The sequence below is a fragment of the Dioscorea cayenensis genome, chromosome 18, assembly GCF_009730915.1.
Source record: "Dioscorea cayenensis subsp. rotundata cultivar TDr96_F1 chromosome 18, TDr96_F1_v2_PseudoChromosome.rev07_lg8_w22 25.fasta, whole genome shotgun sequence".
Lineage (NCBI taxonomy): Eukaryota > Viridiplantae > Streptophyta > Magnoliopsida > Dioscoreales > Dioscoreaceae > Dioscorea > Dioscorea cayenensis.
In genome coordinates this window covers 7,972,196-7,998,342 of record NC_052488.1, presented here as the reverse complement: position 1 = coordinate 7,998,342, position 26,147 = coordinate 7,972,196, and the positions used below count along the sequence as shown (strand labels likewise).

The 26,147-nt window shown below is 42.9% G+C and overlaps 3 non-coding genes across 3 annotated transcripts; 1 reads left to right on the top strand and 2 right to left on the bottom strand.

Moving 5' to 3' along the window:
• Nucleotides 1-8,652: 8,652 nt before the first annotated feature.
• LOC120283216 lies at nt 8,653-8,759 on the top strand. The gene has a single exon (XR_005543211.1). It is a non-coding gene; the product is annotated as a small nucleolar RNA R71 (small nucleolar RNA).
• Nucleotides 8,760-11,677: 2,918 nt separating this feature from the next.
• LOC120283142 lies at nt 11,678-11,784 on the bottom strand. Its single transcript, XR_005543143.1, has one exon. It is a non-coding gene; the product is annotated as a small nucleolar RNA R71 (small nucleolar RNA).
• A 9,463-nt stretch (nt 11,785-21,247) lies between these two features.
• LOC120283088 lies at nt 21,248-21,353 on the bottom strand. Its single transcript, XR_005543089.1, has one exon. It is a non-coding gene; the product is annotated as a small nucleolar RNA R71 (small nucleolar RNA).
• Between the last annotated feature and the right edge of the window lie 4,794 nt (nt 21,354-26,147).

Below are 26,147 nucleotides of genomic sequence, written 5' to 3'. Positions count from 1 at the left end.
TATAGCTCAGAACTTCGAGGTAAAGCCGGCATTCATTAGCATGTTGCAGTAATCCACATAGTTCAATGGTTTAGCCGATGAGGATCCAAACAGTCATATAGAGAACTTTCTCGAGGTGTGTGATATGCTTAAGATAAACGGGGTGACGGATGATGCCATCAAGTTGAGAGCCTTCCCATTTTCCTTAAAGGGGAAAGCGAAGCAGTAGCTATACTCATTACCTAGAGCATTGATTACCACATGGGAGGAGATGGTAGAAGCTTTTCTGGCCCGTTATTTTTCTCCTGAAAATCTGCAAAGCTTAGGAATGAGATCTCATCCTTTGTATAGTCAGAATTGGAGCCTCTATTTGAGACGTGGGAAAGGATCAAGGAGCTCCTGAGAAAGTGCCGCTACACGGACTCTGGGAGTGGATTATTGTTCAGACCTTTTATAACTGGTTGAATCCAAGTACAAGGTAACTCTTGGATGCGGCAACCGGAGGTACCTTAGGTTGCAAGACCCCTTGTAAGACCCATCAATTAATTGAAGAAATGGGGTTAAATAGCTACCAATGGAATGCTAGGGAGAAGAAAAAGATGGCCGGGCTCCATGAGATAGATGCAGTAACTTCATTGGCAGCTCAAGTTGAATCATTGAGTAAGAAGTTAGATCTTCTAACTTCGAATAGAGTGGCGGCCGTTACTACTTGCATCGGGTGTGGTGGAGGACATGCTCCCTCCGATTTCCCAATTTCTATTGGTGATGCATCTACCGTTGAGAATGTCGATTTTGTGGGTAATGCAATGAGGAACCAAAGCAATCCATATAGCAACACCTACAATCCGGGTAGGAAGAATCATCCCAATTTTTCGTGGAGCAACCAAGGTCCACAAAAGGCCATGGGGCCACTGGGTTGCCAACAACAAGCCCCAAACATGGAAAACCGAGTTTCAGGTTTGGAGACTCGAATGACCAATTTGGAGAAGGCCTTGACTAAGTTTGGCGATAAACACCTAAATATATGTATTTTATATGTATTAATCTTGTATTATTTGTGTATATTTTAATGAACTGATGCCCGTTTAAGTCTAAATTGGTTATTTCGGTGTTGCAGATCCTAAAAGAGCCGAACGAAGCTAAAAAATGCAAATTGGACGAATTCGACACCAAAAATGGCAATTTTGGGGTTTCGGCACTATAGCAGGTACTGTAGCGGAGTCACTATTCATGATGCTGGCCATTCGGCTGTAAGCTTCACGGGGTCCATGCGCCCGCATGAGTGCCCGTGAGGTTTGCTGGAAATTCACAATTCTCAGTACTGTAGTAAAAATAATGCACCGGAATACTGTAGCTGTGTACTGTAGCACCGACACCTTTTCTGGGCAAAATGGCAGTGAGCTTCACAGGCTCCATGCGCCCTCATGGAGCCCATATGGACCTGACAGGGTATATATTGGACTGAATTTCTAGGGCAAAAAGGGAGACATTTTTGGAGAAAGCTTTTTGGGGAGTTCTTGGAGCCGACTTCCACCAGTTCAGAGGAGGCAAGATCACACATTTTGGAGAAGGGGAATCAAAGGGAGAAGCTTGGTTTGGCTAGATCTTCATCGATCTCTTCTTTGGGAGCTTGCAGAAGACGAGGGAAACTGCCCCGATCACGGCGTCCGTGGAAGCTTTCCACCTAACTTGGCTTGTCATCTCACTTCTAATGTTTGAGGGAGTTTTCTTATGCCATTTGTAGTTGTTTTTATGGACCTATTATTTGTATTTGTTTGCATGGACAAGTAGACCCCAAGGTCACCGGATGCCGGTGAACCTTGGGGTGAACTTATGTATTTGGATGATCTAATTTTGTTTATTGCAATAGTTGTGCGTTTGTGATTCATTCTTGGTGCATTTGATGTGTTGCTTACATGAGAACTCTGTAAACCAACTCCTAGGTTGTACTTGGTAGCATGACCATCGCCCTTGTACTAGACACACCAAGTTTGGAAGGGATTCATGTACGAATACGCCGTGACCATCGGATATTTTGTACCCCTCCAACATTAGGGCTACACCAAGTTGTGTTCCGGCTTTAATTAGAGATTTCTCCCTTGTTAATGCAATCGTATTAGGATTTGATCGGAAGAAATTCCGTATCAATACTTATACCAGATTAAGGGTCAATTACTGTGACCATCGGGTTGATCTAATTTAAGAAATCTCTAGGTCCAAACCTTCAATTGCATGACATTCTTAGCATCCTTTACATTTCAGTAGCCCCTAGTGAATCCGCATTCGTGACCATTTCATTCCCCTGATTTTATACCCTTGCCTTGTTTTAAACTCCACTTGTAGTTCTTTCAATTTAATTAATAGATTAGAGAACCCCTTCGAATCTTTCAACTAGATAATACGCGAAGAGGAAGTAAGGGTAGATCCTTGGGCCCAGGGAATACGACCCTCTCGTGCTCGCACGAGAGGTATTACTTGACAACTCCGTGCGCTTATGGATCGTGCATCATTTGTGCAATTGTCAAATACAAGGTTTCAATCAGTCGAGGCTACACTTCGTAACCACACCACCTCTTTGCCTAATCTTAAGAATCAAGTGGGGCAGATTGTGAAGTCTCTATCGGAAAGGCCACAAGGAAGCTTGCCAAGTAATACCGAGAGCAATCCTAGAGAGCATGTGAAGGCGACCACTTTGAGAAGTGGTCGTGAGGTTGAAGGTAGGCTTCCGAGTGAGAGGCCCAATGAACAAGCACCCGAGGTTATAATGGTTGAGGAGGGAGCAAGCAAAGAGAAGGAGGTGGTACCCCCACCTTTCAAGCCAAGAATCTCTTATACCTCTAGATTGAAGAATGACTAAGTGGATGAACAGTACAAGAAGTTCTTGAGTTTGTTCAAGCAAGTTCATATCAATATTCCTTTTGATGAGGCATTAGCCCAAATGCCTATGCATGCAAAATTCTTGAAGGACTTGTTGACTAACAAGAGGAAGTTGGTGGAGAGTGCTTTAGTGATCTTAGATGCTTCTTGCTCGGCGGTGTTGCAAAAGAACATGCCGAACAAGAAGAAAGACCCGGGAAGCTTCATTATTCCGTGTAATATTGGCAATTTGGCTGAAGAAATGGCATTGGCGGACTCAGGGGCCAGTATCAACGTCATGCCATACACTTTCTTTCAGAAGCTAGCCTTGGGCGAGCCTAGACTCACTCGGATGACTTTGCAATTGGTGGATCGAACGGTGAGACATCCGAGGGGTATCATCGAAGACGTGCTTGTCAAGATAGACAAGTACATTTTTCCTATAGACTTTGTAGTGCTAGACGTCGATGAGGATGCGGATGTACCTTTGATACTTGGGAGACCGTTCATGCGGACTTCCATGGCATTGATTGACATGGACGGAGGGGAGCTAACATTGAAAGTTGGAGATGAGAAGCTCACATACCGCCTTCTTGAAGCCATGCGGTATTCTCTTGATTTCGATGATGCTTTGTATTTTCTAGACACTACTAATGAGATTGTTGATGAATACATGCAGGAAATGTTCAATCCGGACCCGTACGAGGGTTTGTTCGACCAAGAGGTAGAAAATGAAAAAGTTATGATGCTTGATTTGACTGAAGAAGTACCATCTACTCCGGGGATCCTTAAAAAGGTGCTCCGAAATATGAAGAGGGCAAGGAAACGCCACCGGAAATGCTCTAAGGCTGTTGGAGACGCGCATGAACCGAACAAATTGGACGCACCATTGCTAGGTGGTCCCAAGCCTGATAATTCACCCTCTACTTTCAAGAGACTTTGTTCATCATGCTTTCAAGCTATGGGTAAGAGGGTAACCTTCATCTATGAACCCCCGTGAGGTAAGACAAGGTACATCAAGCTTAGTGACGTAAAACAAGCGCTTCCTAGGAGGCAACCCAAGTGGTTACTGTTTTCTTAGTTGGTAGTTTAGTGTTTGCATGAATAATGTGTTGATTGTTGGTGTCTTTATTTTTAGATTCTTTTGCAGTGATTTTATTGTGGGTTTTATTGTCATCATGTGTTTTTATGTGGATTTATCGAAGTTTTTGTTGTTTTAGCTATCTCTCATGTTTTCGCTGGTATAGTTTGCATGATAGGGCAATCTCTGAGTGTGTAAATACGTTCAGGAATTTTCTGCAGAGCCTGCAGAGTTTTTAAGGCATCTAGGGAAAATGCACGGGCATGTAGAATTTCCACACGGCCATGGATCTGTACTGCGAGCTCATCCAAAGAAGGCACAGGGGCGTGGACTCGCCCCTGTGAGTGACCTTGTGATTTCTGCACGCCCGTGGGTAATTTCTGCATGGGCGTGCGTTTTCCTGCAGAGACTTGGCAACATATCCTAAGAGCACATAGGGGCGTGGACTCATCCCTATGGGTGAACTTGTGAAAAACACACGGGCGTGGTTGATTTCTGCACGCCTGTGCGAAACTCTACATAAGAGCTCTTTCCATCCCGAAGAGGAACAAGGGCGTGCGCTTGCCCCTGTGAGTTGGGCCTGTAAATATCCAAGCCCGTGCGGAATTTCCGCACGGGCGTGCAGAACACTTAGCGATTTTTCTCGCTTGGACAGAGAAGGCACAGGGTCGTGTAGCTGCTCCTGTGGGTCGGGCGCACGGGCGTGGGTATTTTCCGCACACCTGTGTGGTTGCATTCAAAGAATTGAGTGTTATACAAAGAGCACACAGGGGTGTGTATCTGCCCTATGGCTCCCCCCTGCGGAGGTGCACGGGTGTGGGTAATTTCCAGACGCCCTTGCAGATGTACAGAACGCCAAGAGGTGCGAGTTCTTTTTAAAGGATCGATGTTCCTCTTCATCCTAACATTCTCCATTCGTCTGAGAGCACTCTCAAATCATTTCCTAACCTCACAAAAAGAAAGGAGAAGGTAGTAGCTTCACACATCCTCTAAGGTAACCCTTTCCTAAGTGGCCGCAAAGGAGGCTTTCACACTTTTGAGGTGGTAGTTCTTTCTACCGGGGTGGTAGCTTTCACTCATCCCATGAGATGGTTCTTTTTCTCATTATGGCGTAACTAGTATCCAACTTATGAGAGTAGCTTCATACTTCATAGGTGGTAGCTCTTTCCACATCCAATTAACAAGCAAAAAAAACATAAATTTTTTTAAAAGAAATTAAAACAAGAAACAACTAAACTAGTCCCCTAAAAATTAAACTTGAATTTCCACAATGTTTAATGAGCGAGTAGTGCAATAAGTGTCAATCGTGCAAAAATTCCTAAAACTTCAAGTAGAAGCTAGAGCATGAGAACTTTAAATGTTAAAAATTCTCCTAAAACTTAAGAATACAACCATCACAATTAAGGTGAACCACCATTAGCTACATGAGCATGCGCAAGCAATGCATAAGTGTACATGAACATGTGTAATGTGAACTCCCCCCAACACTTAAGATGTACATTGCCCTCAATGTACGCATGCAAGCACAATAAAATATAAAGCAATCAAAAACATATGTGGAGGTGGGTAATTAAAACAATAATCCCCTGAACTCCTAATGGTACGTTTGGCAGAGCTATGTTCCTTGAGAGTTGAGTTCCAATGGGTTGTGGAGAACACACGGCTATATAAAAATCACAAAGACCGTGTCTATGACTATTCCTCAATTTCCATACTCACAAGACCATGTGCATGTATATACAATGGGGTTCAGTAAAGCTTAACAAAAACAAAACAAAATAAAACTCGAGTCCATAAAGATATGAAAATAAAATACAACTTAAGACAATGAAAATAAAAGATAAACTCAGAAGGACGATCCTTCCTGAGTGATACAAGTCCAACAAAAATGCAGAAATAAAAATACGAAAACAAATGAAGAAACAAAAGTAGAGACGCCTCAAGCATCAATGTCTGCTGCTATCTGCTCTGCTACTGTTGGGGAAGATACTGATACTAGTGGATCAGTTGGCGCTGCTGGAACTGGTGATGGTTTTGCTGGTGATGCCTGAGGAATACGGGGTCTCATCATCAACAGAGAAGTCACATCTTGCTCTAGTAGCTCCTGTAGAACGTCGAGACCCGCCATAACCTCCATGTGGTTCGCGGCTTGTGTCACGCGAACCTCAGCCAAGTCTGCTTGTAACACCCACACAGCACTCTCGAGCCTCTTAAAATATCATGGGCTCAAGTCGGAGAGAAAATCCAGACTAGTGTTGGCTCCTGTACTGTGGGTGGTGCCTCTGTCTCCATCTGCTCCTCCTATGGCTCGAGAACAGGCTGAGACACCTAGGCAGCTTCACCTCCTTTCCTCAGCTATCTCTATAGCGGGTGTAACCAGTATATACACTCCCGACCGATACCTACGCACCATCCCCATCAATCTCATCATCTCTATGCTAAGGGGAGCAGGTATGATCGTCTTCTCGGCCCCTCTGATCGCGTCTAACAAACCCATCCCAATGATGAGTTTAGTGATGTAGAAGCCAGAGAAGAGGACGCCGATCCTGGCATATTGTCCTAGATGCTGTAAGTACTCTACCAAGATTTGTCCAAGGTGAATTAGTGTGCTCTGTACCATAGAATATAAATATAACAGCTCCTGTCGGCTGAGTACACCGGTGCTGTCGCCACGACTGTTCACTGATCTGCTCAGAATGGCATGAATGAATATGTAGCTCGGTCGGGAGAGACACGTGGCCTTCAACACCGCCGGCACATACTGACCCTGTCCACACAACGCCCTGTAAGCGCGCTGCGGTGTTAGATTGTCAGGGTAATCAGTCGGCAACTGCTCATACTCCTCTGTACTGATGAATGCCTCATCATATTGACCCAAGAGGACTGAAAACTGAGTGACGCTAATATAGTGATACTATCCGAAGGCTGAAAACTGGATGGCATCAATGCTAGCAAAGCTGGAGTGCGAGGGGTAAAACTCGAAAGACACTAACACCTCCAATGTCAGCATATGAATGGTTGGATCACGAATGGACAACAATATGCGCCAACTGGCTATAGTGATGAGCTCCTCAATCTCGTCTGCCATATCATCAGCTAACTGAACCTCCCTGAGCGCAATCAAGTCTTGGAATCATGTATGACCGAACTTGAGCTTCGAAAGTCACTCAAACCCAGCTTGCTGCTCAGGAATAGCAAACTCCATGTGATCCGGCTTAGGGGATTACTCTCTAGGATGCTTGTCAGCTTGTTTCTTGATACTGAAGGCCATGTATAGAAGAATTGAGAAGAAAATTGATCACATATACTCACAGAATAATACTACAGAAATACACACGGTCGTGTGTAAATTTCACACGCCCGTGTGGATCCATGGGGCTTGAAAGCCACACGGCCACCATGTAAAAATCGTAAAAATACATAAAAATTTCACTTTAAACCCACTCTCATGCATGCACCGAACAATTAATCATGAAAACTAGGCAGTAAACACAAATTTAACTGAAATAAATCAAGATTCGGTGAAGAGAAAGAGAGATAGGGCTTGCCAACGAGATAAACCTCAAAAACCTTGAATGTAGCAAGAAAATACCCCTAGATCTCTATAAATGGACGATGAGGGGTTGGGGGAGAGGTATCAATTAAGTGTTTGGGAGTTAAAAGAGTTGAGGGGCCCGAGTGATTAATAAAGAAAAGTCCCACCTCTTTATTGTCTGCACATCCACACGGGCGTGCGGAAATTACCCACGCTCGTGTGACTCCACAGGTGGGCTCTTAGGTGCAGACACATGCCCTTGTATGCTCTCGAGATTGCGTCTTGCTATTTCTGAACGTATCAACAATGGCGTGTGGAAATTCCCCATGCCCATATGCACGACCTATAGGGACACCCACACGCCCCTCTGGCTTCTCTGTCCACCCAAAAAACATTTGGCTAAGCATTCCACTTGCCCCTGTGTCTTCTCAGGATAGAGGAGAACTTTCTGTAGAGATTCACATGGGCGTGTGGAAATTACCCATGGCCGTGTGTAATTCACAGGGTCATCCACAGGGCTATTCACATGCCTCTATGTCTTCTCGGTATAGAGTCTAAGACTCTGCAGAGAAACACACGCCCATGTGGAAATTACCCACGGGTGTGTGACCGTCACAAGGTTATTCACAGGGGTAGACACATACCCTTGTGTCCTCTCATAGTGAGCTCTAAATGAAAACACATGCCCGTGTGAAAATTCCACACAGTCGTGTGTCTTATCTGGATGACTTAGAAAAAAATCACAGACTCTATAGAAAATTTCTGCACACTTATACACATACAGAGCCTACTTATACTATGAACAACTGAGTAGAGAATCATGGAAAACATTCTCAAACGACCAATAAACTTCGGCAATCACAATTAAGCCTACAAAAACACCAATGATCCACGAGAAAAACACAGCAATGGCATGTAAAAATCAAGACACAAACACTCAAGTCTTATTCATGCAAACACTAAACTAAAATCTAAAAAATAGTAAAGACTTTGGTTGCCTACATCAATCTCATGAAGTCCGGCTACCTTCTTTTTGTCTTTGGTGTTCCACTAATAACTGTTCATAACCATTTCTTCGATGATATGTCGGACTTCTTCGGGGGTCTTTCTCCCTAAGATACCTCCTACTGCAGCATCAAGTAACTGCTTCATGATTGGGATCAACCCACTGTAAAAAGTCTTAATAATCATTCACTCGGTTAAGCCATGTTAAGGATATTTCCGTAGGAGCTCCTTGAAACTATCCCATGTCTCAAAAAGAGACTCCGATTCCATTTGCACAAAACTGGATATTTCATTCCTAAGCTTTGCGGATTTTTCAAGAGTGAAATATCATGCAAGAAAAGCTTCTATCATCTCCTCCCATGTAGTAATCGATGCTCTAGGTAATGAATAAAGCCATTGCTTCACTCTGCCTTTCAAGTTAAATGCGAAGGCCCTCAAGTTGATAGCATCATCCGTAACACCATTAATCTCGAGCATGTCGCACACCTTCAAGAAGTTCTCTATGTGATTATTTGGATCGTTATCGGCCAAACCATTAAAATGTGATGACTACTGTAACATCCAGACAAAGCTTGGCTTGAGCTAAACATTTTGAGCCATGATCGGTGGCCGCATAATACTAGACTGCTTGCCAAGAACTGCCGGTCTAGTATAATCTAAGAGTATCCTCTACTGCTCATTCTGTTCTACCATGTCATCAAACCTTTCACCTTCTATCTAAGCTTGATTAGACTATTCTTATTGATAGTTTCTTGTGTTATAAGAATACAAAGTGTTCTTTCCTCATGTTGAGCATTACTTTTCTCTTGTTTTAACGCTAATATGTGTGTATTTATGTTATTTTCATACAGGTAGGGTTGTGAGACCGATTATGAGAGAAAGAAGCCAATGTGGGTCGTAATGCACCAATTTGGAGGAAATCATGCTAATGTTCAAACGCGAAGACATAGGTCGGGTTTGAGATGTAGGAATGTGTGCTAACCTCCTCGTATTCGAGTTAGCACAACTATTTCGAGGGGCATAAGGGAAGTCACACTCAAGCATTCTGACTTGTGCATATAGAAAAGATCTCCACCAACATATCCGTTATTGAAGAAGCAAAGCGATCAACGACATAACGTTTGTCGTTTGCGTTACCTCAATGAAAGCATGGATTCAGGAGTATTTTGGGCCGGTACTATAGGAGGGTATTGAAGTAAAAACTATAGCAAAAATACTATAGCAGCACGGTTCACAGCCGGCCGAGAAAACTGGAAAACAGAGAATCCACAAGGGCATGTGGAAATTCCACACGCCCTTATGAAAAATCCATATTGGCGCTCACACGGGCGTGTGGATTCCCGATTCCAGACCTTTAAAAGCCGATTTCAGCATTCTTTTCTCCATCTTTTCCCCACCTTGAGAGAGATGGGCAGCTAGGGTTTTGAGAGGTATTGGCTAGGGCTTTGGAGTGGTTCTACAGCTCCAACATCGTGTGCTGTTTGGAAGAAAGTTAGTGGGAGAGTTTTCGTCGGCACCGATCCGGCGAGTTGTATCCTAGGCCGGACAAAGGGACCCTTGTGACGAGTAGATGACTCTCCACTAGAACATCGCCACGACTAACGAGTGGGTTTTCTATGGATGCTTTGTTTTTACATTCGATTTCATTGATTGTATCTAGCTCCATGGAGAGCTAAACCTCTAGTGGGTACTTGGGTATTTGTGAACCCTAGGATGTATTCATTTCATTGAATCTCTTTATTATGCTTTCAATTAATTGATGTTTATTCTGAGTTCCAATCTTGTATGTTAGATTGTATGAATACTCCCCTAGAGTGACACTAGGGTTGAGAGTTCTTGTTGGTAACCCTTGTGAGCGAGTGACACACCATGAGAGTTAGACAAAGCTAGATCGGAGAGGGTTGAGAGGGTGAATCGAGAGTTAGCGGAGCATCCCTTTTTCCCCTCCGGTGTGATCTTTCCTACCTCTATTTTCCAAGAGTTCTTTGCGGCCATAGTAGAGTGAATGGGCTAAGGTGATTTTAGCACGTAGGGCTTAATTGTGGGTAGGGATCTTCCACCTGGACCAAAGGGTTAGATCTATACATAGGAATAGGGTTTATCACTTGGAATCCCTAGAGCTCATTGAAATTTTATGCGAGTGCGAGATTGAGGGGTTATTTAATCTCTCCTCCGGGACATGTATAGAGTTAGGCATGGTTAACCTTAGATTTGGAATCATGTAATCAAGGATTTCCACGACTCATAGTTTCCTCAATTAGGAAATATAATAGAGGGTTCTTGCACTTGAAACGATTGTCCTAGGTGGATCAATATCCGAGTACCTCATCTTTATCGATTGCCTTATCTTCTCTTTTACTTATGCTTTCTATCTTGTTGCTTTTATTTTCGTTATTTCATATTTTGTCACACATATCACTATTCATCTTCTACATTAGTTAAGAAACAACTTAAGTGTCTTTATTCCCTACTCTTTCTGGATACGATACCCACTCATCTGTTATTATTACTTCGACACCCATGCACTTGCGGTTTACACGCAAATTCGGACATGTCAAGTTTTTGGCGCCGTTGCCGTTGAGTAGGTTTTTAGAGATACTTTGCACTTTGTTTTCTTAGCTATTCATTCAGTCTATTTCATATCTTCTTTTCTGTGATCATTCTGATTTTGTTTTCTTTGTTTTGGTGCAGCTCCAGATTATGACCCGAGGGAACCCCTCAATATTTATTGAAGGAGATCCCGAGCTCGAACGTACACTTAGAAGAAAAGGGAAAGAACCTGTGTAAGAATAGTTTAATCTAGCTGATTTTGAAGTAGAAGAATCTAAAAACATGGCAGAATAGAATGAGCAGTAGCGAACATTATCCGATTATGCCAGACTTTCAGTATTGGGAACACAATCGAGCATTGTGCGCCCCCGATTACAGGTTAGAACTTCGAGTTGAGGCCAACTTTCATCCACATGTTGCAGCAATCCGCATAGTTCAATGGTTTGGCCAATGAGGATCCAAACAGTAATATAGAGAACTTTCTCTAGGTGTGTGATATGCTCAAGATAAATGGGGTAACGGATGATACCATCAAGTTGAGAGCCTTCCCATTTTCCTTGAAACGGAGAGCGAAGCAGTGGCTACACTCATTATCTAAAACATCAATTACCACATGGGAAGAGATGGTAGAAGCTTTTCTTGGCCGTTATTTCCCTCCCAGAAAATCTGCAAAGCTTAGGAATAAGATCTCATCCTTTGTACAATTGGAATTGGAGTCTCTATTTTTGATGCGGGAAAGGTTCAAGGAGTTTCTGAGAAAGTGCCCACAACACGGATTCCCAGAGTGGATGATTGTTCAGACCTTTTACAACAGTATGAATCCGAGTACAAGGCAACTCTTGGATACGGTAGCAGGAGGTACCTTACGTAGCAAGATCCCCGATGAGGTCTGTCAATTAATTAAAGAAATGGGGTTAAAAATCTACCAATGAAATGTCAGGGAGAAGAAAAAGGTGGCCGGTCTCCATGAGATAGATGTAGTGACTTCATTAACGGCTCAAGTGGAATCATTGAGTAAGAAGTTAGATCTTCTAACTTCGAATAGAGTAGCGACCGTGATTACTTGCACCGGGTGTGGTGGAGGACATGCTCCCTTCCCAATCCGGATCCATATGAAGGCTTGTTCGACCAAGAGGAGGACAATAAAGAAGTAATGATGCTTGGTTCGACGGAAGAAGTACCATCTACCCCGGGGATTTTGAAGAAGGTGCTCCAGAATTTGAAGAGGTCTAGGAGATGCCACCAGAAACGCTCCAAGGCTGTTGGAGACGTGTGTGTACCTAACAAACTGGGTGAATCATTGATTGGTGGTCAAAAGCCCGATAGTTCACCGTCTACCCTCAAGAGATTTTGCTCATCATGTTTCCAAGCTATGGTTAAGATGACAACTTTCATCTATAAGCCCCATGAGGTAAGATAATGTACGTCAAGGTAAGTGACGTTAAACAAGAGTTTCTTTGGAGGCAACCCAAGTGTTTACTGTTTTCTTAATTTGGTAGTTTAGTATTGCTTGAATAAATTGTTGAGTGTTGGTGTCTTGATTTTTTTACATATTTCTGCTGTGATTTGATTGTGGGTTTTCAAGTTCATCTTGTGTTTTCATGAGAATTTGGCAAAGTTTTGGTTGTTTGAGCTACTTCTCATGTTTTTCACTGGTATAAATTGCATATTAGGGCAGGCTCTGAGTGTGTAAACATGTTCAGAAATTTTCTGAAGAGCCTGCAGAGTTTTCTAAGGCATCCATAGAAAACACACGGGCGTGTGGAATTAACTCACGCCCGTGGTTTTGTATTGTGAGCTCATCCAGAGAATGTACAGAGGCATGGACTCGCCCATGTGAACTACCATGTGATTCTCGCATGCCCGTGGGTAATTGCTACACGGGCATGTGAATTCCTGCAGAGATTGGCAGATTATCCTGAAAGCACACAGGGGTGTGGACTCGCCCCTGTGGGCAACCTTGTGAAAATCGCACAGGCGTGGATAATTTCCACACGCCAGTGCGAATCTCTGCAGAGGAGCTCTCTTCATCCCGAGAAGTCACAGGGGCGTGCGCTTGCCCCTGTGAGTTGGACTTGTGAATTCCCATGCCCGTGCGGAACACTTAGCAATTTTTGTTAGATTTCCAGAGCAGCCACAGGGGCGTACGGCTGCACCTATGGGTCGGGCGCACGGGCGTGGGTATTTCTCACACGCCCGTGTAGTTGCGTTCAGAGGTAGTAAGTGTTTTCCCGAGAGCACACAGGGGCGTGCACCTGCTCCTCTGAAGCTTTCCTGTGGAGGCGCACAGGCGTGGGTAGTTTCCACACGCCCATGTAGATGTACAGAACTCCAAGAGGCGTGAGTCCTTTTAAAAGGATTATTGTTTCCCTAATATCCTCCAATTGTCTAAGAGCACTCCTACATTGTTTCCCGACCTCATATCGCCAATTTGGAAGGATTTTGCTTGGTTTTCACATCGTTTTCAAAGCTTTCTCATCTCAACTCAACGGTAAGCCCTATCTTTGATTTCCTTCACAAATTTATGATTTTTATCGATGAAACTAGTCAATAATACTTCGTTTCTTCAATTAGAATGATTATTTATATTTAGAATGAAGTAAAAGCATTGTAATGGTGAAGTTTTGGAGTTTGAAGCGTGGTCGTGCGTTTGTTTACAGCCCGTTGATCCACACAGACGTGCGGAAATTCCGTACGATCGTATGGATTTCTGCAGCTATGTTTAATTAATTGGTTTGATTAATTCTCTTTCAATTTTTGCAGACTATGGAACCCAGGTCAAAGAAGCAAGGTGATAAGCGTCCGCAAGAGTCATCTCCTGAGTTCGAGAGCATGAGATTCACTATCCCAGAGCATCAGACTCATTTTCAGCGTCTGTCAAAACTTCAGTTTGGACAGATTCGGTTCTTGGACACGAGTATATTGAGAGATTTGTAGCAGGGGGATGAGTTCATTGATGAGGTCTGGGATCTAGTTTCAATGGGTGATTGGAGGCAATTATTGTCGATTAGAGAGCCAGCCATACGGCAGCTTTCACTGGAGGTTTTGTCATCATTCGAGTTCGACAGATCTTATGCGAGATTCGACGACCTCGACATAGTTCAGTTTAGAGCACTTGGACATTACTATAGTCTCAGTATCACTCAGTTTTTAGTTCGGCTTGACTTGTATGAGGAGGCATTGAGGAGTACTATTAGTTACCGACGCATTATCCTATAGCTCTGACCCCACAGAGAGCTTACAAAGCATTATGTGGTCAGGGCTAGTATGAGCCGGTGGTGTCCAAGGCCACGTGCCTTTCCCGACCTGCGTACCAATATCTACATGCCATCATGAGTAGGTCGGTGAATGGTCGTGGTGATAGTACTGGTGTTCTGAGCCAGCAAGAGCTTCTGTACTTGTATTCGATGATGCAGCGCACACCGATCCATCTAGGGCACATCGGCGTTGAGTACATTCAACATCAGGGCCAGTATGCCAGATTATGAGCAATCTTCTCGGGTCCATACATTACGAGATTAGCTCTGGGTATGGGTCTCTTGGAAGCGATTCGCGGGGCCGAGAAGACGAGTATACCTGCGCCCCTGAGCCTGGAGACGATGAGACTGATGGGCATGGTTCGTAGGGTTCGGATAGGGGTTTATGCTCTGGTTCTACTGACCCCAGAGATAGGCGAGGATGAGGGTGATGATTCTGAGGCTTCCCACCCTACCCCCGAGCCTCAGTCAGCAGAGGTAGCAGAGGCCCGAGCAGAGATTTCCGATATTAAGGCTGCGCAGGCCGCACAGTATACGGAGTTCATGGCACGTTTCGACATATTACAACAGATTTTAGAGCGAGACGTCGGCTCATCATTTGTCCTGCGGCCGAGGACTCCTTAGGCCCCCTTGGTTTCTCCGGCACCTCCATCCCCTATTCCTGTACCAAATGACCCACAATGTACTTCATCACCAGCAACAGTAGTAGCAGAGCCAGAGGAAGACATTGACACTTGATTTTATTTTCCTCATCTTTTACTTCCGCATTTTATTTTGGACTTGTATACTAAAAAAGGACTTTATTTTTGAGTTTATTTTCATTTTGTATCTCGAGTTGTATTCATTGTCTTATCTTTTATATACTCGAGTTGTGTTTGTTTTTATTGAGCTTCACTGAACCTCCTCGTGTATGCGTATAGATGGTCTTGTCATCATGGGAATTGAGACTTTGTCATGGGTATGGCCAAGGTGTTTCGGCACTTGGCCGTGTGAGCTTCACAACCCGTTGGAACAACACTCCGAAGGACTTAACTTCGTCAAATGCAACACTAGGAGTCAGGGGAGTATTGTTTTGAGTGCTTCTCCCACATCTGAATTTAATTAATTTACATTATGAATGAGCTTGCATGTGTACATTGGGGACAATGTACAACTTAAGTGCGGGGGGGAGTTTCATAGTGCACGCATCTCTTTTATACTAGTTTTGATTGATGTACATGCTCACATAGCCAATGGCGGTTCACCGTAGTTGCATTGATTGTATTCTTGAGTTTAGGAGAATTTTTAACATTGAATGTTTTTATGCTCTAGTTTTTTCTTGAATTTCTAGGAATGTTTGCCCGATTGACACTTATTGCACTACTTACTCTTTGAACTCTTTTGGAAACTTATGTTTGATGTATAAGGGACTAGTTTTAGTTGTTTCTTGTGTTAATTCTAAAAAAAATGAAAAGAATGAACAAAATAGTTTTGTTGTTTAGTTGTGCTTGGTGAGTGGAAAGAGCTACCACCTATGATGTATGAAGCTACTCTCATAAGTCAGATACTAGTTATGCCCTAATGAGAGAAAGAGCTATCTCATGGGATGTGTGAAAACTACCGCCCCAGTAGAAAGAGCTACCACCTTGAAAGTGTGAAAGCCACATTAGCGGCAGCTTTTGAAAGAGCTACCTTAGAGGATGTGTGAAGCTACTACCCATTTTGAATTTTTGTTACCTTTTGTAGATAAATAAGTCCCTTATACATAGAACTTTGAGGAGTATACTTAGGGTTGACTTGAGTGAGTTCACACACTTACACGATTTCGGGTTGTTGTCCTTTTTTATTCAAGTTTTTAGATAGAGCGTTGATTTTTTGTATTTAGTGTTGAAATTTTCCTTACTTTTAGAATGCCCTCTTTGTAAGCTTTGGTGAACCTAAGGCCAATCACTTCCAATATTTCTTTCATCCATGCACACAATGTTTTAATTTTTTCTTGAGGACAAGCAAAAGCTTAAGTGTGGGGGAGTTTGATAAGTGCTTGTGTGATAAGAATACGAAGTGTTCTTTCCTTGTGTTGAGCATTACTTTTCTCGGGTTTTAACGCTAATATGTGTGTATTTATGTTACTTTCATGCTGGTAGAGTTGTGAGACTGATTATGAGAGAAAGAAGCCAATGTGGGTCGTAATGCACCAATTTGGAGGAAATCTTGCTAAGGTTCAAACGCAAAGACATAGGTCGGGTTCAAGATGTAGGAATGTGTGCTAACCTCCTCGTATTTGAGTTAGCAAAACTATTTGGAAGTATACAAGGGCAGTCACATTCAAGCATTCCGACTTGTGCATATAGAACAAGATCTCCAGCAACATGTCCGTTATTGAAGAAGCAAAGCGATTCACGACGTAAATGTTTGCCCGTTTACGTTACCTCGATGAAAGCATGGATCGGGAGTATTTTTGGCCGGTATTATAGGAGGGTATTGAAGTAAAAACTATAGCAAAAATACTATAGCAGCACTGTTCACAGCCGGCTGAGAAAACAGGAAAACAGAGAATCCACAAGGGTGTGTGGATATTCCACACGCCCTTGTGAAAAATCCATCGGGGCGCTCACACGGGCGTGTGGATTCCCGATTCCAGCCCTTTAAAAGCCGATTTCAGCATTCTTTTCTCCATCTTTTCCCCAACTTGAGAGAGATGGGCAGCTAGGGTTTTGAGAGGTATTGACTAGGGCTTTGGAGTGGTTCTATACCTCCAACATCGTGCGCCGTTTGGAAGAAAGTTAGTGGGAGAGTTTTCGTCGGCACCGATCCGGCGAGTTGTATCCTAGGCCGGACAAAGGGACCCTTGTGACGAGTAGATGACTCTCCACTAGAACATCGCCACGACTAACGAGTGGGTTTTCTATGGATGCTTTGTTTTTACATTCGATTTCATTGATTGTATCTAGCTCCATGGAGAGCTAAACCCCTAGTGGGTACTTGGGTATTTGTGAACCCTAGGATGTATTCATTTCATTGAATCTCTTTATTATGCTTTCAATTAATTGATGTTTATTCTGAGTTCCAATCTTGTATGTTAGATTGTATGAATACTCCCCTAGAGTGACACTAGGGTTGAGAGTTCTTGTTGGTAACCCTTGTGAGCGAGTGACACACCATGAGAGTTAGACAAAGCTAGATTGGAGAGGGTTGAGAGGGTGAATCGAGAGTTAGCGGAGCGTCCCCTTTCCCCTCCGGTGTGATTTATCCTACCTCCAAGTTTCAAGAGTTCTTTGCGGCCATAGTAGAGTGAATGGGCTAAGGGATGACCTTCCGCTGGGGCTTAGTTGCGAGTGCAATGGAGTGAAGCGTTGAGGTGATTTTAGCATCTAGGCTTGATTGTGGCTAGGGATCTTCCACCTGGACCAAAGGGTTAGGTCTATACATAGGAATATAGTTTATCACTTAGAATCCCTAGAGCTCATTGTAATTCTATGCGAGTGCATGGTTGGGGGTTATTTAATCTCTCCTCTAGGACATGTATAGAGTTAGGAATGGTTGACTTTAGATTTGGGATCATGTAATTAAGGATTTCCATGACTCATAGTTGCATCAATTAGGAAGTATAATAGAGGGTTCTTGCACATGAAACGATTGTCCTTGGCGGATCAATATCTGGGTACCCCATCTTTATCGATTTCCTTACCTTCTCTTTTACTTGTGCTCTCTATCTTGTAGCTTTTATTTTTGTTATTTCATATTTTGTCACACATATCACTATTTATCTTCTACATTAGTTAAGAAACAACTTAAGTGTCTTTATTCCCTACTCTCTGTGGATACGATACCCACTCATATGGGATTATTACTTTGACACTCGTGCAGTTGCGGTTTACACGCATATTCAGACGTGTCACTTATATAGGTTCTTTTCCCCTTCTATGAATTCTTCGCTCAATGTCCTGATTTCCTTCTACCAATATCAGAGGGTTTCCTCGGGTCATAACATGGAGCCACAACTAAAGAAGTAAAGACAAATCAGAACGATGGAAGAATAAGAAAGTGTGAAATAGAACAAGTAATGAATAGCTAAAATAGCAAAGTGTAAAGTGTTTCCAAAATGCCTATTCCTCGGTAACGGCGCCAAAATCTTGAAACACACCGTGCATGTGTACCGCAAGTGCACATGTTATCGAAGTAATAATTACTTGGTGAGTGCGTAGTCGTATCCACAGGGAATAGTGATCAGAAACACTATAATTGATATTTAACTAGGATGATGATGATTCCAAGGTGGTATTAACAATATCAATGTGAAGAAAAGAAATAAAGAAAAGAAGAAAGACAGATACAATAAAATGATAGGAAAGGCAATCGATCAAAAGTGGGGTACCCGAATATTGCTCACCCTAGGACTATTGCTTCAATTGCAAGACCAATCATTATGTCTCCAAACTGATGTCTAATGAGTCATGGAAAACCTTAAACACACACTATGCCCAGCGAAGAAATCGGTCAATCTCAACATCTTACATGTCCAAGGCTGCTTAAAGCTCTAGGGGCTTCAAGTGATAAACCCTATTCCACCGTTCTATTTGTCTTTACTTCTTTAGTTACAGCTCCAGGTTATAACCCGAGGAAACTGATAAGGGCTTGTGCGATATGAATGTGAAGCGTTCATTCCTTATGTTGAGCATTACTTTTCTCAGGTTTTTACATTAATATGTGTGTTTTTATGTTACTTTTATGCAGGTAGGGTTGTGAGGCCGAGTATGAAGGAAACAGGCCAATGTGGATCATAATGCACCTATTTTGGAGGAGATCTTGCTAAGGTTCAAACGCGAAGACATAGGTAAGGTGTGAGATGCTAGAGTGTGTGCCAACCTCCTCGTATTCGAGTGAGCACATTCATTTGGAGGGGCACAAAGGCAGTCACACTCGAATATTCTGATTTATGCAAATAAGAACAAGAGATCCACCAACGTGCACATCATTGAAGTGGCAAGTGATTCACGACGTAAACGTGTGCCCGTTTGCATTACCCCAATGAAAGTATGGAATTCGGGAGTATTTCCGGCATAGCACTGTAGCAGGTTACTGTAGCAAAGCACTGTAGCAAGTATTGTAGCAGCCCAGCCGAGAAATCAGAGAAACAGAGAATCTACACGGGTGTGTGGAAATTATCCACGCCCGTGTGGAAATTCCACAGGGGCGTGTGACATCATACACGCCCGTGCAGTCGCCCGATTCCAGCCTTATTTAAAGCCGATTTCAACCCCGATTTTGGTATTCTTTTCTCCATCTTTTCCCCAACTTGTGAGGGGGTTTCGGCTAGTGTTTCGAGGGGTATTGGCCAAGGTTTTGGAGAAGTTCTACGGCTCCGACATCGTGATTCCATTAGGAAGAAGGTTAGTAGGGGAGCTTCGATCGAGGCGTATCCTATACCGGATGAAGGAATCTTTGGATGACGAGTAGAGGACTCTCCACAAGACCATCGACATGACCATCGAGGGGGTTTCTTTATGGATTCATTGCTTTTACATTCAATTTCTTTGATTGCATTAAGCTCCATGGAGAGCTAAACTCCTAGTGGGTACTTGGATGATTGTGAACCCTAGGATGTATTCGTTTCATTGAACTTCTTTATTATGCTTTCAATAAAATTGATGTGTATTGTGAGTTCCAACCTTGAATGCTTGATTGTATGAACATTTCCCCTAGAGTGACACTAGGGTTGAGAGTTCTTGTTGGTAACCTTGTGAGTGAGTGACACACCACGTGTGTTAGCCAAAGCTAGGTTGGAGAGGGTTGAGAGGGTGAGTTGAGAGGTACAGGAGTGTCCCCTTTCCCCTCCGGCATTATAGATTCTACCTCCGTTCCTTTGGTTCTTTGCGGCCATAATAGAGTGAGTGGTCTAAGAGATAAACCTCCGCTGGGGCCTAGTTACGCGTGCAATGGAGTGAAGCGTTGAGAGGATCTTAGTATCTAGGGCTTAATTGTGGCTAGGGACCTTCCGCCTAGACTAAAGGGTTAGGTCTATATTTAGGAAGAGATTTATCACTTGGAATCCCTAGAGTTCATTACAACTCTATGCGAGTGCGAGGTGTTGAGATTGTTCGATTTCTCCTCCGGGACATATATAGAGTTAGGCATAGTTGACCTTAGATTTGGGACTATGTATGTAAGGATTTCCACGACTCACCATTGCATTGATTAGGAAGCATAATAGAGAGTTCTTGCACTTGAAGCGATTATCCTAGGTGAAGCATTATCCGAGTACCCCATCTTTATCGATTGCCTTACCCTCTTCTTACTTTTGCTCTTTTACTTGTTGATTTTATTGTTGAGAATTGAATCAATTTCACACCTATCACAATTGACCTTCCACATAGCTAAGAATCAAATTAAGTATTTTCACTCCCTACTCCCTATGGATTCGACCCCGCTCACCTGGGATTATTACTTCGACAAGTCCTTGCACTTGCGGGATATAAGCAAAGGGAACTTGTCAGAAACCCTTCGACATTTGTTGACGGAAATCAGGACATTGAGCGAAGAATTCATAAAAGGGGAAAAGAACCTGTACAAGAACAGTATAATCAAGCTGAGATAGAAGGCAAAGGGTCTGATAATATAGCAGAACAGAATGGAAAGCAGAGGACACTCTCCGATTATGCTAGGCCCGCAGTTCTTGGCAAGCAGTCTAGTATTGTGCGGCCACCAATCACGGCTCAAAATTTTGAGCTCAAGCCAAGCTTTATCCAGATGTTGCACCAGTTAGCACAGTTTAATGGTTTGGCCGATGAGGATCCAAATAATCACATAGAGAACTTCATGGAGGTGTGTGACATGCTTAAGATAAATGGTGTTATGGAAGATGATATCAAGTTGAGGGCCTTCCTATTTTCCTTGAAAGGCAGAGTGAAGCAATGGCTATATTCATTAAGTAGAGCAGCGATCACTACATGGGAGGAGATGGTAGAAGCTTTTCTTGTCCGATATTTCTCTCCCGAAAAATCTACAAAGCTTAGGAATGAATATCTTATTTTGTGTAAATGGAATTGGAGTCTCTTTTTGAGACATGGGATAGGTTCAAGGAGCTCTTGCAGAAATGTCCTCAACATGGTTCCCTAGTTGATGATTATTCAAACTTTCTATAGTGGGATGAACCCAAGTAGAAACCAGTTACTTGATGCTGCAGCAGGAGGTACCTTAGGGAGCAAGACACCTGAAGAAGCTTGACATCTCATTGAAGAAATGGCATCAGTGGAATACAAAGGGCAGAAAGAAGGTAGCCGAACTTCATGAGATTGATGTAGTTACCTCATTAGCGGCCCAGGTTGAGTCATTGAGCAAGAAGTTAGACATTCTAATTTCTCCTAGAGTGGTGGCTACGATGAGTTTCACTGGGCGTGGAGGAGGACATGCTCTATCTGATTGCCTGATTTCTATTGGTAGTACATCCTCGGTGGAACAAGTGGGGAATGCAATGAGAGGTAAAGGAAATCCATATTGCAATACCTAAAATCCGGGTAGAGGAGCCACCCGAAATTTTCTTGGAGTAATGAAGGACAACAGAAGCATATGGCACTACCAGGTTTCCAACAACAATAACAAGCCCCGAACATAGATGACAATGCCCCTTGCGTGTGACCCGCAAGTGCACGGGTTTGTTGAAGTAATAAATCCCTGGTGAGTGGGTATCGCATCCATAGGGAATAGGGAATAGAAACACCAAGATTTGTACTTAACCAAGCAAAGATGAATCAATGATTGTGTTCATAAGATGTAATGTAGACAAAATAAAAGAAATAAGAAAGAGAGACACAAATAAGTTAGAGGAAAGGCAATCGATAAGAAGTGGGGCACTCGAACATTGCTCCCCCTAGGAATATTGCTTCAAGTGTAATACCAACTATTATGTCTCCTAACTAATGCTTAATGAGTCATGGACATCCTAAAATACACGATCCCAAACCTAAGGTCAACCATGAATACTCAACACTATGCCCCAGTGGAAAAATCGCTCAGTCTCAACACCGCACATTGTGCAAAGTTGCATGGATTTCTAGGGATTCCAAGTGATAAACCCTATTCTTATGTGTAGATCTAACCCTTTGGTCCAGGAAAAAGACCTCTAGTTAAAATTAAGCCACAGATACTAAAGTTCACTTCAACGCTTCACTTTGTCGCTCGCGCAACTAAGCCCCAGTGAAGTTCATCCTTTAGCACTTAATTCTATTGTGACCACAAAGAACTCTAGAAAATGGAGATAGGATAAATCACATCGGAGGGGAAAAGGGGACGCTTCGCTACCTCTCGACTCACCCACTCGTCCCTCTCTAATCTAGCATTGTCTAGCCTTATGATGAGCCACTTATCCACAAAGGCTACCAAGATGGACTCTCAACCCTAGTGTCACTCTAAGGGAGAAATCATTCAATAAGCATTCAAGATTGGAACTTAATTAAAGACTTCAATTAAAGAAAGCATAATAAAAGGTCAATTGACAAGGTCCCCTTGCGTATATCCCACAAGTGCACGGGTTTGTCGAAGTAATAATCCCGGGTGAGCGGGGTCGAATCCACAGGGAGTAGGGAGTAAAGACACTTAATTCGATTCTTAGCTATGTGGAGTATCAACAATGATAAGTGTGATAATGATTCAATTCTCAACAATTAAAAGCAACAAGTAAGAGAGCAAAGTAAGGAGGAGGCAAGCCAATCGATAAAGATGGGGTACTCGGATGATGCTTCACCTAGGAAAAATCGTTTCAAGTGCAAGAACTCTCTATTATGCTTCCTAATCAATGCAATGGTGAGTCGTGGAGATCCTTACATACATAGTCCTAAATCTAAGGTCAACTATGCCTAACTCTATTCATGTCCCGGAGGAGAGATTAAATAACCTCTCAACCTCGCACTCGAATAAAGTTGCAATATGCTCTAGGGATTCCAAGTGATAAATCGCTTCCTAATTATAGACCTAACCCTTTGGTCGAGGCGGAAGGTCCCTAGCCACAATTAAGCCCTAGATACTAAGATCCCCTCAACGCTTCACTCCATTGCACGCGCAACTAGGCCCCAGCGGAGGTTCATCTCTTAGACCATTCACTCTATTATGGTTGCAAAGAACTCAAGGAACGGAGGTAGAATCTATCACGTCGGAGGAGAAAGGGGACGCTCCTGTACCTCTCGACTCAACCTCTCAACCCTCTCTAACCTAGCTTTGTCTAACGCTCGTGGTGTGTCACTCACTCATAAGGTTATCAACAAGAACTCTCAACCCTAGTGTCACTCTAGGGGAAATGTTCATATAATCAAGCATTCAAGGTTGGAACTCACAATAAACATCAATTTAATGAAAGCATAATAAAGAAGTTCAAAGAAACGAATACATCCTAGTGTTCACAATCACCCAAGTACCCACTAGGGGTTTAGCTCTCCATGGAGCTAAGTACAATCACAGAAATTGAATGTAAAAGCAATGAATCCATAAAGAAACCCCCTCGATGGTCGTGTCGATGGTCTTGCGGAGAGTCCTCTACTCGTCATCCAAGGATTCCCTCGTCCGGTATAGGATACGCCTCGACGGAAGCTCCCCTACCAATCTTCTTCCTCAGGAATGACGATGTCAGAGCTGTAGAACCTCCCTAAAACCTTGGCCAATACCCCTCAAAACCCTAGCCGAAGCCCTCTCTCAAGTTGGGGAAAACATGGAGAAAAGAATATCAAAATCGGGGCTGAATCGGCTTTAAATAGTGTTGGAATCGGGCAACTCCATGGGCGTGGACGCTACACGCAGTCGTGCGGAATTTCCACACGGGCGTGGATAATTTCCACACGCCCGTGTGGATTCTCTGTTTCTCTGATTTCTCAGCCGGCTGTAAACAGTACTGCTACAGTAATTGCTACAATGATAATTTCCATACACTCTAGCATCTCACACTTTTCCTATGTCTTCGCGTTTGAACTTTAGCAAGATCTCCTCCAAAATAAGTGCATTATGATCCACATTGGCCTATTTCCTTCATGCTCGGCCTGATAGCCCTACCTGCGTAAAAGTAAAATAAAAACACACATATTAATGTAAAAACCTGAGAAAAGTAATGCTCAACATTAGGAATGAACGCTTTGCATTCATATCGCACAACCACTTATCATCAATGAAACAATAACATCCTAGGGTTTACAAGTCCAATTACCCACTAGGAGGTTTAGCTCACTATGGAGCAAGATACAATGAATAATGAAATTAAAATTAAAAACAAGAAATCCATAGGGAAACCCCCCTCAGTATTCATGTCGATGGTCTTGTAGAGTGGCCTTGTCCTCTTCAAAGGTCCCCTTGTCAAGCCTAGGGCACACCTCGCCGAATCGATACCTACGAAAGCTCCCCAATAACTATCTTCCAAGAGAATCGCGGTGTCGAAGCAAGAGAACCACTCCAAAAGCCTTGCCAAAACCACTGTAAACCCTAGCGGCCGGCCTCTCAAAAGATAGAGAAAAAATAGAAAAAAGGATCCTGAAATTTAGCTGAAAACATCTTTAAATAGGCTAGAATCGGGCATCCACACGTGCCTGAGGATGTTTTACACGTACCTGTGGAATTTACACACGGGCCTGTGGAAATTCCACACGCCCGTGTGGATTCTCTGAAATTCTTATTATGGCCGGCTATGAACAGTAATTGCTACAGTGGATTGCACCAGTGCTTTGTTACGTTTGCCTGCTACAGTACCCCCCCGCTAAAAACTCTCCCGAATCCACTTTTCATTGAGGGAACATAAACGGGCACACGTATATGCCATAGATTGCGTCGTATCTTCAATAAACGGGTTCATTCGTGAAGATCTTGCTATCATTACACAAGTTGGGATATGCAAATGTGACAACCTTCGTGCCCCTCAAACTCATCGAAATTGCTTGAATACATGGAGGTTGGCACACATTCACGTATCTTTGATCCCAACTTGTGTCTTCGTGTTTGTTCCTTACAAGATTTCATCAAATAATGCGTTCACGATCTACTTTGGCTTATTTTTTCCATATTTGGCTTCACAATCCTATATGCGCAAAAGAACACAAATGCACCTGTAATATCGCTAAAATCTGATAAAAGTCTTGCTCATCGTAAGGAAGGAATACTTCTCATGCTTAACACACGAGTACTTATCAAACTCCTACACACTTAAGCTTTTTTTGGTTCTCATGGTAAAATAAAACATTGAAGTATAGAAGAAGGAAATATTGAAAGTAAGGGAAATTTCAACACTAAATATGAAAAATAAATGCTCCAGCTAAAAACTCGAATAAAAATGGACAACAAACCTAAGATCCTGTAAGTGTGTGTAAAGTCACTCAAGTTAACCCAAAGTATACTAATCAATGTTCCAAGTATAAGGGACTTATTTAACTACAAAATGTAACAAAACAAAAAGATGGTAGTAGTTTTACATATCCTCTAAGGTAGCCCTTTCCAAAGCGGCCGCTAAGATGGCTGATAACGCCCCTTGTGTGTGACCAGCAAGTGCACGGGTTTGTCAAAGTAATAAATCCCAAGTGAGTGGGTATCGTATCCACAAGGAATAGGGAATAGAAACACCAAGATTGCTACTTAGCCAAGCGAAGATGAATCAATGATTGTGTTGATAAGATGTAATGTAGACAAAATAAAAAAAATAAGGAAGAGAGGCAAAAAACGTGAGAGGAAAGGCAATCTATAAAAAGTGGGGCACTCGGACATTGCTCCCTGTAGGACTATTGCTTCAAGTGCAAGACCAAATATTATGTCTCCTAACTGATGTTTAATGAGTCGTGAAAATCATAAAATACACGATCCCAATCCTAAGGTCAACCGTGACTAACTCTACACTATGTCCTGGAGGAGAAATCGCTTAGTCTCAACACCTCACACTGTGTAA